Genomic DNA, 12364 nt, shown 5'->3' on the forward strand with positions numbered 1-12364 from the left:
CGTCACAGAGGACACTGCGTGCGATCACACATGCGCCCACCATCGTAGACGTACATAAACCATTTGCTTTATGTACATCTTTGAATCAAGTCCTGCATACAGAGCAGTGGGCATGATGCCGTGACAGAGGGTTGGACTGTCCAGCAGGGGCACAGGGGAAACCCTCGGCGGGCCCCACCTTCTCTTCTAGGGATCAGGTTCCAGATTGTGCACTTGAATGATAGATTACGCACATGTTGCCTTATAGTGCACAGGACTATGGTGTTTTTTCTGCATTACTGTTATTAATCTGGTACATTATTAAGCATGAACAAGCAGTTTTTACTATAAAATGATTAGCCAAGCCTCTGTGGCAGCTGGCCACCCCCCCCTCTGGAGACTGTCCACATCCTAAAATACGGTCCCCTACCATTGCAGTTCCCCGGTGGGCCCTTCATGCCCAAGGCAGACACTGCCGCGACAGGAGACTCGGGTGTATGGATGCAGTAGAGGGGGACACTGCCGTGACAGGAGTGCCAGGTGCCTATGTGCAGAGAAGGGGACAATGCCATGAGTCGTGACAGTTTTGCTTTTATTTTTTTGTGCTGGAGCTCAGAGCAGAGAGCTGCAGTGTTACATGGAGCACCACCTGCTGGCCATTCATGCAGAACTGCACTTGCCATATAGTGTTAAGAATACTTCCAGTTTGAAGTGACAATCCCCAAATAAGCTTCACTTGAAAATATTTTGAAGATATAAAGCCAGCTCAGTAATAGGGATAAATCACTACTAATGTGCCTGAATTTGCCACACAACAGGAATGGACATCAGAAAGCAATGATCCACAATCATCAATATTTTTTTTGTTCCCTCCAATTGACAGTCCTTTTCAATTTGATTCTGTAGAAGTGGAAACCATCGGCCCCTTTGTTCCGATGGCTTGTTCCTAATGTTTGGTGATGTCACCATGTCCCTTGCAGGGATCCTTTGACATGAGCACATTATCAATGTTTTTGGGCACATCGCATCATGCCACATGACAATAGCAGTACACATGGAGCCATAAGAAAATCTGTCATTAACAAGCATTAAAAACAACCACTCAGCTTGTAATCTCTTCCTCCATTTCTCCCATGATAGAAGAAAAGGAACGGTCATCAAAAGCAAACAGCAGCTACAATGAAGCAGCACTGAGAGCTCACTTCGCGCTCAGAAAAGATTACTATTGCTCTTCCTCATGGTTGGTAGGTCTGGACACTTTAGAGCACATTTCCAAAAGTTAAAAACTATAGAAATGATCCCTGAAAGTATAGTCTTAACCATAACAGCCTAGCATTTTTACTGCTGTGGGAAGGAGAGTCTTTTTAATATAATGGAGATTTTTAAAATGATCTCACAGTTGAACATATCTTGAATATATCAGATAGTAAGAAACTATGCTGCCTTTAAAATGTGGACCAACGATGGACTCAGCTTTTCTTACAGAATGTATTCTTCTATGATTGTGCACTCACTTGCTCATCTGCATATTTAAGATACTCTGGCCAACCAGGAAGCACCTCTGAAACAGCCGAGACACAGCTTAAAGCAGCAACAACAGCCTCAGCTAATAACGGACTATGCACACAGAATGTCAGGATCACAAAACCAAACATATGTTATAGAGAAAAACAAAGTCTAAACACGTGCTTTTCTGGCATGGTGACAATTCTGCTTGGTAGATCACTAACGATCATGTTATATTTGCTGTGGGATGGGTGCTTTTGTTTCTGTTCCTCTACTGTTAGTTCATTTTACGCTGGGGGGATGTTCGATGCAACAGAACCTCATATGTAGGCTGGTATTTGAAGAGTAATAAGAGCGATAGATTACATAATATTAATGTAACAAAGATACTACCTTTTATATCTTTCTTTTATGACAAAAATGAGTAAACATGGGGAATAAACACGACAAATGACATACAAACCACCTCCTGCTTGCTTTTGGGTGTAATTTGTAATAAAACCATAAAGATATTCAAATGAACCATGTTAGTTTCACTGCTAGCCTTCATTTGGCATGGATTTCCTCTAAATGGTTTTCATATTAAAAAAAAGGGGGTTCCCCGAAATATGTACTGAAATGTTGCAACTACTCTACCTTACATCACAAATGCTTCCAAAATAATGTGTCCTCTGCTCCCCGGAAGGCTTCCCATCACGCCACAGCAGGTATGGACATCGGAAGCCTGGCATTAATTGGTTGCCGGGCTGATGACATCAAACGCAGCCATGCACATTGAATGATTGCAATGGTGTAACCATCAATTGCTTTACTGTGAACATGTGTAGAATCTTTCAGAGCTTTGTGCAAGCGTGCATTTACCTGAGCTGCGGACACCCCTTTCCGGGAGTCCGCAAATGCACAGAAGTACCTGAACATCGGATTGGCAACCATCGAATCCTCGCAATTTAGTGGAAAAGGGTACTTTGATCGAATTGGAAAGACTGTTGATTGGTAGCCATCGACCTCAAACGTCCATCCCTATGTCTTGTGAGCATGTACATAAATAGGTTGTGAAACAGAGAGTCTAATTCAGAGTTGTACGCAAACGCAGCCGTTTCCATACAACTGTGATGTTTGGTGATCTGTGACTGCGAGATTGCTCGCAGGGCCCCCTAAGCCTCAACATGATTCACATGCTGTGGCCAAAATGGTGTTATCCCACCGCTGTTTTGTAGGCTTGCCGAGGCCAGGGTCTGCGTCCTCCAGTGCAGAATTCCTGGTCTTGGCAGAGGGAAACCCCAGGCCATCCTGAGTAACCTGGTTGCTCAGATGGGCGATGTTCACGCAAGTGATCTAATGGTTGCTACTGCTTGCCGTACAACTTATAATCAGACCTAGAAACTCAGCACTTACACTGGACCAGGGCCATAACTAGGGGTCTGCGATCGGTGCTGCCCTGCAGTCAGTATTGCTGCAGCAGTGCCACCTGGAGTGCCCTTTGGATGCTTCAGGCAGGAGCCCTACAGTACGTACAACAGCTCGAAGCGTCCTCAGGGTGCTTCTGCATCCAAAGAGACAGCATCGGATCAATTGCGTAAACATCAACCGAGTACTCAGGATGGCCAGGCTGTTTGCGCTGCTGGGGCCAGGAAATTTGCATCAGACGATGCAGAGCCTGGCCTCGCCACTCCCAGAAAATAGAGGTACAACTTCCTGTTTTAGTGAAATCTACCCACCCCACACGTCTGCAGACTGTCCATCAGACTTGCGTCACAGAGGACACTGCGTGCGATCACACATGCGCCCACCATCGTAGACGTACATAAACCATTTGCTTTATGTACATCTTTGAATCAAGTCCTGCATACAGAGCAGTGGACATGATGCCGTGACAGAGGGTTGGACTGTCCAGCAGGGGCACAGGGGAAACCCTCGGCGGGCCCCACCTTCTCTTCTAGGGATCAGGTTCCAGATTGTGCACTTGAATGATAGATTACGCACATGTTGCCTTATAGTGCACAGGACTATGGTGTTTTTTCTGCATTACTGTTATTAATCTGGTACATTATTAAGCATGAACAAGCAGTTTTTACTATAAAATGATTAGCCAAGCCTCTGTGGCAGCTGGCCACCCCCCCCCCCCCCTCTGGAGACTGTCCACATCCTAAAATACGGTCCCCTACCATTGCAGTTCCCCGGTGGGCCCTTCATGCCCAAGGCAGACACTGCCGCGACAGGAGACTCGGGTGTATGGATGCAGTAGAGGGGGACACTGCCGTGACAGGAGTGCCAGGTGCCTATGTGCAGAGAAGGGGACAATGCCATGAGTCGTGACAGTTTTGCTTTTATTTTTTTGTGCTGGAGCTCAGAGCAGAGAGCTGCAGTGTTACATGGAGCACCACCTGCTGGCCATTCATGCAGAACTGCACTTGCCATATAGTGTTAAGAATACTTCCAGTTTGAAGTGACAATCCCCAAATAAGCTTCACTTGAAAATATTTTGAAGATATAAAGCCAGCTCAGTAATAGGGATAAATCACTACTAATGTGCCTGAATTTGCCACACAACAGGAATGGACATCAGAAAGCAATGATCCACAATCATCAATATTTTTTTTGTTCCCTCCAATTGACAGTCCTTTTCAATTTGATTCTGTAGAAGTGGAAACCATCGGCCCCTTTGTTCCGATGGCTTGTTCCTAATGTTTGGTGATGTCACCATGTCCCTTGCAGGGATCCTTTGACATGAGCACATTATCAATGTTTTTGGGCACATTACATCATGCCACATGACAATAGCAGTACACATGGAGCCATAAGAAAATCTGTCATTAACAAGCATTAAAAACAACCACTCAGCTTGTAATCTCTTCCTCCATTTCTCCCATGATAGAAGAAAAGGAACGGTCATCAAAAGCAAACAGCAGCTACAATGAAGCAGCACTGAGAGCTCACTTCGCGCTCAGAAAAGATTACTATTGCTCTTCCTCATGGTTGGTAGGTCTGGACACTTTAGAGCACATTTCCAAAAGTTAAAACCTATAGAAATGATCCCTGAAAGTATAGTCTTAACCATAACAGCCTAGCATTTTTACTGCTGTGGGAAGGAGAGTCTTTTTAATATAATGGAGATTTTTAAAATGATCTCACAGTTGAACATATCTTGAATATATCAGATAGTAAGAAACTATGCTGCCTTTAAAATGTGGACCAACGATGGACTCAGCTTTTCTTACAGAATGTATTCTTCTATGATTGTGCACTCACTTGCTCATCTGCATATTTAAGATACTCTGGCCAACCAGGAAGCACCTCTGAAACAGCCGAGACACAGCTTAAAGCAGCAACAACAGCCTCAGCTAATAACGGACTATGCACACAGAATGTCAGGATCACAAAACCAAACATATGTTATAGAGAAAAACAAAGTCTAAACACGTGCTTTTCTGGCATGGTGACAATTCTGCTTGGTAGATCACTAACGATCATGTTATATTTGCTGTGGGATGGGTGCTTTTGTTTCTGTTCCTCTACTGTTAGTTCATTTTACGCTGGGGGGATGTTCGATGCAACAGAACCTCATATGTAGGCTGGTATTTGAAGAGTAATAAGAGCGATAGATTACATAATATTAATGTAACAAAGATACTACCTTTTATATCTTTCTTTTATGACAAAAATGAGTAAACATGGGGAATAAACACGACAAATGACATACAAACCACCTCCTGCTTGCTTTTGGGTGTAATTTGTAATAAAACCATAAAGATATTCAAATGAACCATGTTAGTTTCACTGCTAGCCTTCATTTGGCATGGATTTCCTCTAAATGGTTTTCATATTAAAAAAAAGGGGGTTCCCCGAAATATGTACTGAAATGTTGCAACTACTCTACCTTACATCACAAATGCTTCCAAAATAATGTGTCCTCTGCTCCCCGGAAGGCTTCCCATCACGCCACAGCAGGTATGGACATCGGAAGCCTGGCATTAATTGGTTGCCGGGCTGATGACATCAAACGCAGCCATGCACATTGAATGATTGCAATGGTGTAACCATCAATTGCTTTACTGTGAACATGTGTAGAATCTTTCAGAGCTTTGTGCAAGCATGCATTTACCTGAGCTGCGGACACCCCTTTCCGGGAGTCCGCAAATGCACAGAAGTACCTGAACATCAGATTGGCAACCATCGAATCCTCGCAATTTAGTGGAAAAGGGTACTTTGATCGAATTGGAAAGACTGTTGATTGGTAGCCATCGACCTCAAACGTCCATCCCTATGTCTTGTGAGCATGTACATAAATAGGTTGTGAAACAGAGAGTCTAATTTAGAGTTGTACGCAAACGCAGCCGTTTCCATACAACTGTGATGTTTGGTGATCTGTGACTGCGAGATTGCTCGCAGGGCCCCCTAAGCCTCAACATGATTCACATGCTGTGGCCAAAATGGTGTTATCCCACCCCTGTTTTGTAGGCTTGCCGAGGCCAGGGTCTGCGTCCTCCAGTGCAGAATTCCTGGTCTTGGCAGAGTGAAACCCCAGGCCATCCTGAGTAACCTGGTTGCTCAGATGGGCGATGTTCACGCAAGTGATCTAATGGCTGCTACTGCTTGCCGTACAACTTATAATCAGACCTAGAAACTCAGCACTTACACTGGACCAGGGCCATAACTAGGGGTCTGCGATCGGTGCTGCCCTGCAGTCAGTATTGCTGCAGCAGTGCCACCTGCAGTGCCCTTTGGATGCTTCAGGCAGGAGCCCTACAGTACGTACAACAGCTCGAAGCGTCCTCAGGGTGCTTCTGCATCCAAAGAGACAGCATCGGATCAATTGCGTAAACATCAACCGAGTACTCAGGATGGCCAGGCTGTTTGCGCTGCTGGGACCAGGAAATTTGCATCAGACGATGCAGAGCCTGGCCTCGCCACTCCCAGAAAATAGAGGTACAACTTCCTGTTTTAGTGAAATCTACCCACCCCACACGTCTGCAGACTGTCCATCAGACTTGCGTCACAGAGGACACTGCGTGCGATCACACATGCGCCCACCATCGTAGACGTACATAAACCATTTGCTTTATGTACATCTTTGAATCAAGTCCTGCATACAGAGCAGTGGACATGATGCCGTGACAGAGGGTTGGACTGTCCAGCAGGGGCACAGGGGAAACCCTCGGCGGGCCCCACCTTCTCTTCTAGGGATCAGGTTCCAGATTGTGCACTTGAATGATAGATTACGCACATGTTGCCTTATAGTGCACAGGACTATGGTGTTTTTTCTGCATTACTGTTATTAATCTGGTACATTATTAAGCATGAACAAGCAGTTTTTACTATAAAATGATTAGCCAAGCCTCTTTGGCAGCTGGCCACCCCCGCCACTCCCCCCCCCCCCTCTGGAGACTGTCCACATCCTAAAATACGGTCCCCTACCATTGCAGTTCCCCGGTGGGCCCTTCATGCCCAAGGCAGACACTGCCGCGACAGGAGACTCGGGTGTATGGATGCAGTAGAGGGGGACACTGCCGTGACAGGAGTGCCAGGTGCCTATGTGCAGAGAAGGGGACAATGCCATGAGTCGTGACAGTTTTGCTTTTATTTTTTTGTGCTGGAGCTCAGAGCAGAGAGCTGCAGTGTTACATGGAGCACCACCTGCTGGCCATTCATGCAGAACTGCACTTGCCATATAGTGTTAAGAATACTTCCAGTTTGAAGTGACAATCCCCAAATAAGCTTCACTTGAAAATATTTTGAAGATATAAAGCCAGCTCAGTAATAGGGATAAATCACTACTAATGTGCCTGAATTTGCCACACAACAGGAATGGACATCAGAAAGCAATGATCCACAATCATCAATATTTTTTTTGTTCCCTCCAATTGACAGTCCTTTTCAATTTGATTCTGTAGAAGTGGAAACCATCGGCCCCTTTGTTCCGATGGCTTGTTCCTAATGTTTGGTGATGTCACCATGTCCCTTGCAGGGATCCTTTGACATGAGCACATTATCAATGTTTTTGGGCACATCGCATCATGCCACATGACAATAGCAGTACACATGGAGCCATAAGAAAATCTGTCATTAACAAGCATTAAAAACAACCACTCAGCTTGTAATCTCTTCCTTCATTTCTCCCATGATAGAAGAAAAGGAACGGTCATCAAAAGCAAACAGCAGCTACAATGAAGCAGCACTGATAGCTCACTTCGCGCTCAGAAAAGATTACTATTGCTCTTCCTCATGGTTGGTAGGTCTGGACACTTTAGAGCACATTTCAAAAAGTAAAAAACTATAGAAAAGATCCCTGAAAGTATAGTCTTAACCATAACAGCCTAGCATTTTTACTGCTGTGGGAAGGAGAGTCTTTTTAATATAATGGAGATTTTTAAAATGATCTCACAGTTGAACATATCTTGAATATATCAGATAGTAAGAAACTATGCTGCCTTTAAAATGTGGACCAACGATGGACTCAGCTTTTCTTACAGAATGTATTCTTCTATGATTGTGCACTCACTTGCTCATCTGCATATTTAAGATACTCTGGCCAACCAGGAAGCACCTCTGAAACAGCCGAGACACAGCTTAAAGCAGCAACAACAGCCTCAGCTAATAACGGACTATGCACACAGAATGTCAGGATCACAAAACCAAACATATGTTATAGAGAAAAACAAAGTCTAAACACGTGCTTTTCTGGCATGGTGACAATTCTGCTTGGTAGATCACTAACGATCATGTTATATTTGCTGTGGGATGGGTGCTTTTGTTTCTGTTCCTCTACTGTTAGTTCATTTTACGCTGGGGGGATGTTCGATGCAACAGAACCTCATATGTAGGCTGGTATTTGAAGAGTAATAAGAGCGATAGATTACATAATATTAATGTAACAAAGATACTACCTTTTATATCTTTCTTTTATGACAAAAATGAGTAAACATGGGGAATAAACACGACAAATGACATACAAACCACCTCCTGCTTGCTTTTGGGTGTAATTTGTAATAAAACCATAAAGATATTCAAATGAACCATGTTAGTTTCACTGCTAGCCTTCATTTGGCATGGATTTCCTCTAAATGGTTTTCATATTAAAAAAAAGGGGGTTCCCCGAAATATGTACTGAAATGTTGCAACTACTCTACCTTACATCACAAATGCTTCCAAAATAATGTGTCCTCTGCTCCCCGGAAGGCTTCCCATCACGCCACAGCAGGTATGGACATCGGAAGCCTGGCATTAATTGGTTGCCGGGCTGATGACATCAAACGCAGCCATGCACATTGAATGATTGCAATGGTGTAACCATCAATTGCTTTACTGTGAACATGTGTAGAATCTTTCAGAGCTTTGTGCAAGCGTGCATTTACCTGAGCTGCGGACACCCCTTTCCGGGAGTCCGCAAATGCACAGAAGTACCTGAACATCGGATTGGCAACCATCGAATCCTCGCAATTTAGTGGAAAAGGGTACTTTGATCGAATTGGAAAGACTGTTGATTGGTAGCCATCGACCTCAAACGTCCATCCCTATGTCTTGTGAGCATGTACATAAATAGGTTGTGAAACAGAGAGTCTAATTCAGAGTTGTACGCAAACGCAGCCGTTTCCATACAACTGTGATGTTTGGTGATCTGTGACTGCGAGATTGCTCGCAGGGCCCCCTAAGCCTCAACATGATTCACATGCTGTGGCCAAAATGGTGTTATCCCACCGCTGTTTTGTAGGCTTGCCGAGGCCAGGGTCTGCGTCCTCCAGTGCAGAATTCCTGGTCTTGGCAGAGGGAAACCCCAGGCCATCCTGAGTAACCTGGTTGCTCAGATGGGCGATGTTCACGCAAGTGATCTAATGGTTGCTACTGCTTGCCGTACAACTTATAATCAGACCTAGAAACTCAGCACTTACACTGGACCAGGGCCATAACTAGGGGTCTGCGATCGGTGCTGCCCTGCAGTCAGTATTGCTGCAGCAGTGCCACCTGGAGTGCCCTTTGGATGCTTCAGGCAGGAGCCCTACAGTACGTACAACAGCTCGAAGCGTCCTCAGGGTGCTTCTGCATCCAAAGAGACAGCATCGGATCAATTGCGTAAACATCAACCGAGTACTCAGGATGGCCAGGCTGTTTGCGCTGCTGGGGCCAGGAAATTTGCATCAGACGATGCAGAGCCTGGCCTCGCCACTCCCAGAAAATAGAGGTACAACTTCCTGTTTTAGTGAAATCTACCCACCCCACACGTCTGCAGACTGTCCATCAGACTTGCGTCACAGAGGACACTGCGTGCGATCACACATGCGCCCACCATCGTAGACGTACATAAACCATTTGCTTTATGTACATCTTTGAATCAAGTCCTGCATACAGAGCAGTGGACATGATGCCGTGACAGAGGGTTGGACTGTCCAGCAGGGGCACAGGGGAAACCCTCGGCGGGCCCCACCTTCTCTTCTAGGGATCAGGTTCCAGATTGTGCACTTGAATGATAGATTACGCACATGTTGCCTTATAGTGCACAGGACTATGGTGTTTTTTCTGCATTACTGTTATTAATCTGGTACATTATTAAGCATGAACAAGCAGTTTTTACTATAAAATGATTAGCCAAGCCTCTGTGGCAGCTGGCCACCCCCCCCCCCCCTCTGGAGACTGTCCACATCCTAAAATACGGTCCCCTACCATTGCAGTTCCCCGGTGGGCCCTTCATGCCCAAGGCAGACACTGCCGCGACAGGAGACTCGGGTGTATGGATGCAGTAGAGGGGGACACTGCCGTGACAGGAGTGCCAGGTGCCTATGTGCAGAGAAGGGGACAATGCCATGAGTCGTGACAGTTTTGCTTTTATTTTTTTGTGCTGGAGCTCAGAGCAGAGAGCTGCAGTGTTACATGGAGCACCACCTGCTGGCCATTCATGCAGAACTGCACTTGCCATATAGTGTTAAGAATACTTCCAGTTTGAAGTGACAATCCCCAAATAAGCTTCACTTGAAAATATTTTGAAGATATAAAGCCAGCTCAGTAATAGGGATAAATCACTACTAATGTGCCTGAATTTGCCACACAACAGGAATGGACATCAGAAAGCAATGATCCACAATCATCAATATTTTTTTTGTTCCCTCCAATTGACAGTCCTTTTCAATTTGATTCTGTAGAAGTGGAAACCATCGGCCCCTTTGTTCCGATGGCTTGTTCCTAATGTTTGGTGATGTCACCATGTCCCTTGCAGGGATCCTTTGACATGAGCACATTATCAATGTTTTTGGGCACATCGCATCATGCCACATGACAATAGCAGTACACATGGAGCCATAAGAAAATCTGTCATTAACAAGCATTAAAAACAACCACTCAGCTTGTAATCTCTTCCTCCATTTCTCCCATGATAGAAGAAAAGGAACGGTCATCAAAAGCAAACAGCAGCTACAATGAAGCAGCACTGAGAGCTCACTTCGCGCTCAGAAAAGATTACTATTGCTCTTCCTCATGGTTGGTAGGTCTGGACACTTTAGAGCACATTTCCAAAAGTTAAAAACTATAGAAATGATCCCTGAAAGTATAGTCTTAACCATAACAGCCTAGCATTTTTACTGCTGTGGGAAGGAGAGTCTTTTTAATATAATGGAGATTTTTAAAATGATCTCACAGTTGAACATATCTTGAATATATCAGATAGTAAGAAACTATGCTGCCTTTAAAATGTGGACCAACGATGGACTCAGCTTTTCTTACAGAATGTATTCTTCTATGATTGTGCACTCACTTGCTCATCTGCATATTTAAGATACTCTGGCCAACCAGGAAGCACCTCTGAAACAGCCGAGACACAGCTTAAAGCAGCAACAACAGCCTCAGCTAATAACGGACTATGCACACAGAATGTCAGGATCACAAAACCAAACATATGTTATAGAGAAAAACAAAGTCTAAACACGTGCTTTTCTGGCATGGTGACAATTCTGCTTGGTAGATCACTAACGATCATGTTATATTTGCTGTGGGATGGGTGCTTTTGTTTCTGTTCCTCTACTGTTAGTTCATTTTACGCTGGGGGGATGTTCGATGCAACAGAACCTCATATGTAGGCTGGTATTTGAAGAGTAATAAGAGCGATAGATTACATAATATTAATGTAACAAAGATACTACCTTTTATATCTTTCTTTTATGACAAAAATGAGTAAACATGGGGAATAAACACGACAAATGACATACAAACCACCTCCTGCTTGCTTTTGGGTGTAATTTGTAATAAAACCATAAAGATATTCAAATGAACCATGTTAGTTTCACTGCTAGCCTTCATTTGGCATGGATTTCCTCTAAATGGTTTTCATATTAAAAAAAAGGGGGTTCCCCGAAATATGTACTGAAATGTTGCAACTACTCTACCTTACATCACAAATGCTTCCAAAATAATGTGTCCTCTGCTCCCCGGAAGGCTTCCCATCACGCCACAGCAGGTATGGACATCGGAAGCCTGGCATTAATTGGTTGCCGGGCTGATGACATCAAACGCAGCCATGCACATTGAATGATTGCAATGGTGTAACCATCAATTGCTTTACTGTGAACATGTGTAGAATCTTTCAGAGCTTTGTGCAAGCGTGCATTTACCTGAGCTGCGGACACCCCTTTCCGGGTGTCCGCAAATGCACAGAAGTACCTGAACATCGGATTGGCAACCATCGAATCCTCGCAATTTAGTGGAAAAGGGTACTTTGATCGAATTGGAAAGACTGTTGATTGGTAGCCATCGACCTCAAACGTCCATCCCTATGTCTTGTGAGCATGTACATAAATAGGTTGTGAAACAGAGAGTCTAATTCAGAGTTGTACGCAAACGCAGCCGTTTCCATACAACTGTGATGTTTGGTGATCTGTGACTGCGAGATTGCTCGCAG

At 44.5% G+C, this 12364-nt stretch overlaps 4 non-coding genes across 4 annotated transcripts; all 4 read right to left on the reverse strand.

Annotated features, from left to right (window-relative positions):
* Positions 1-1076: 1076 nt before the first annotated feature.
* Positions 1077-1296, reverse strand: LOC135052901 (small nucleolar RNA U3). The gene has a single exon (XR_010242326.1). It is a non-coding gene; the product is annotated as a small nucleolar RNA U3 (small nucleolar RNA).
* A 3021-nt stretch (positions 1297-4317) lies between these two features.
* On the reverse strand, positions 4318-4537 carry LOC135053004 (small nucleolar RNA U3). The gene has a single exon (XR_010242413.1). It is a non-coding gene; the product is annotated as a small nucleolar RNA U3 (small nucleolar RNA).
* A 3030-nt stretch (positions 4538-7567) lies between these two features.
* Positions 7568-7787, reverse strand: LOC135052985 (small nucleolar RNA U3). Its single transcript, XR_010242399.1, has one exon. It is a non-coding gene; the product is annotated as a small nucleolar RNA U3 (small nucleolar RNA).
* A 3020-nt stretch (positions 7788-10807) lies between these two features.
* LOC135052903 (small nucleolar RNA U3) lies at positions 10808-11027 on the reverse strand. Its single transcript, XR_010242328.1, has one exon. It is a non-coding gene; the product is annotated as a small nucleolar RNA U3 (small nucleolar RNA).
* Between the last annotated feature and the right edge of the window lie 1337 nt (positions 11028-12364).

The sequence above is a fragment of the Pseudophryne corroboree genome, chromosome 2 (genome assembly GCF_028390025.1).
Source record: "Pseudophryne corroboree isolate aPseCor3 chromosome 2, aPseCor3.hap2, whole genome shotgun sequence".
NCBI lineage: Eukaryota > Metazoa > Chordata > Amphibia > Anura > Myobatrachidae > Pseudophryne > Pseudophryne corroboree.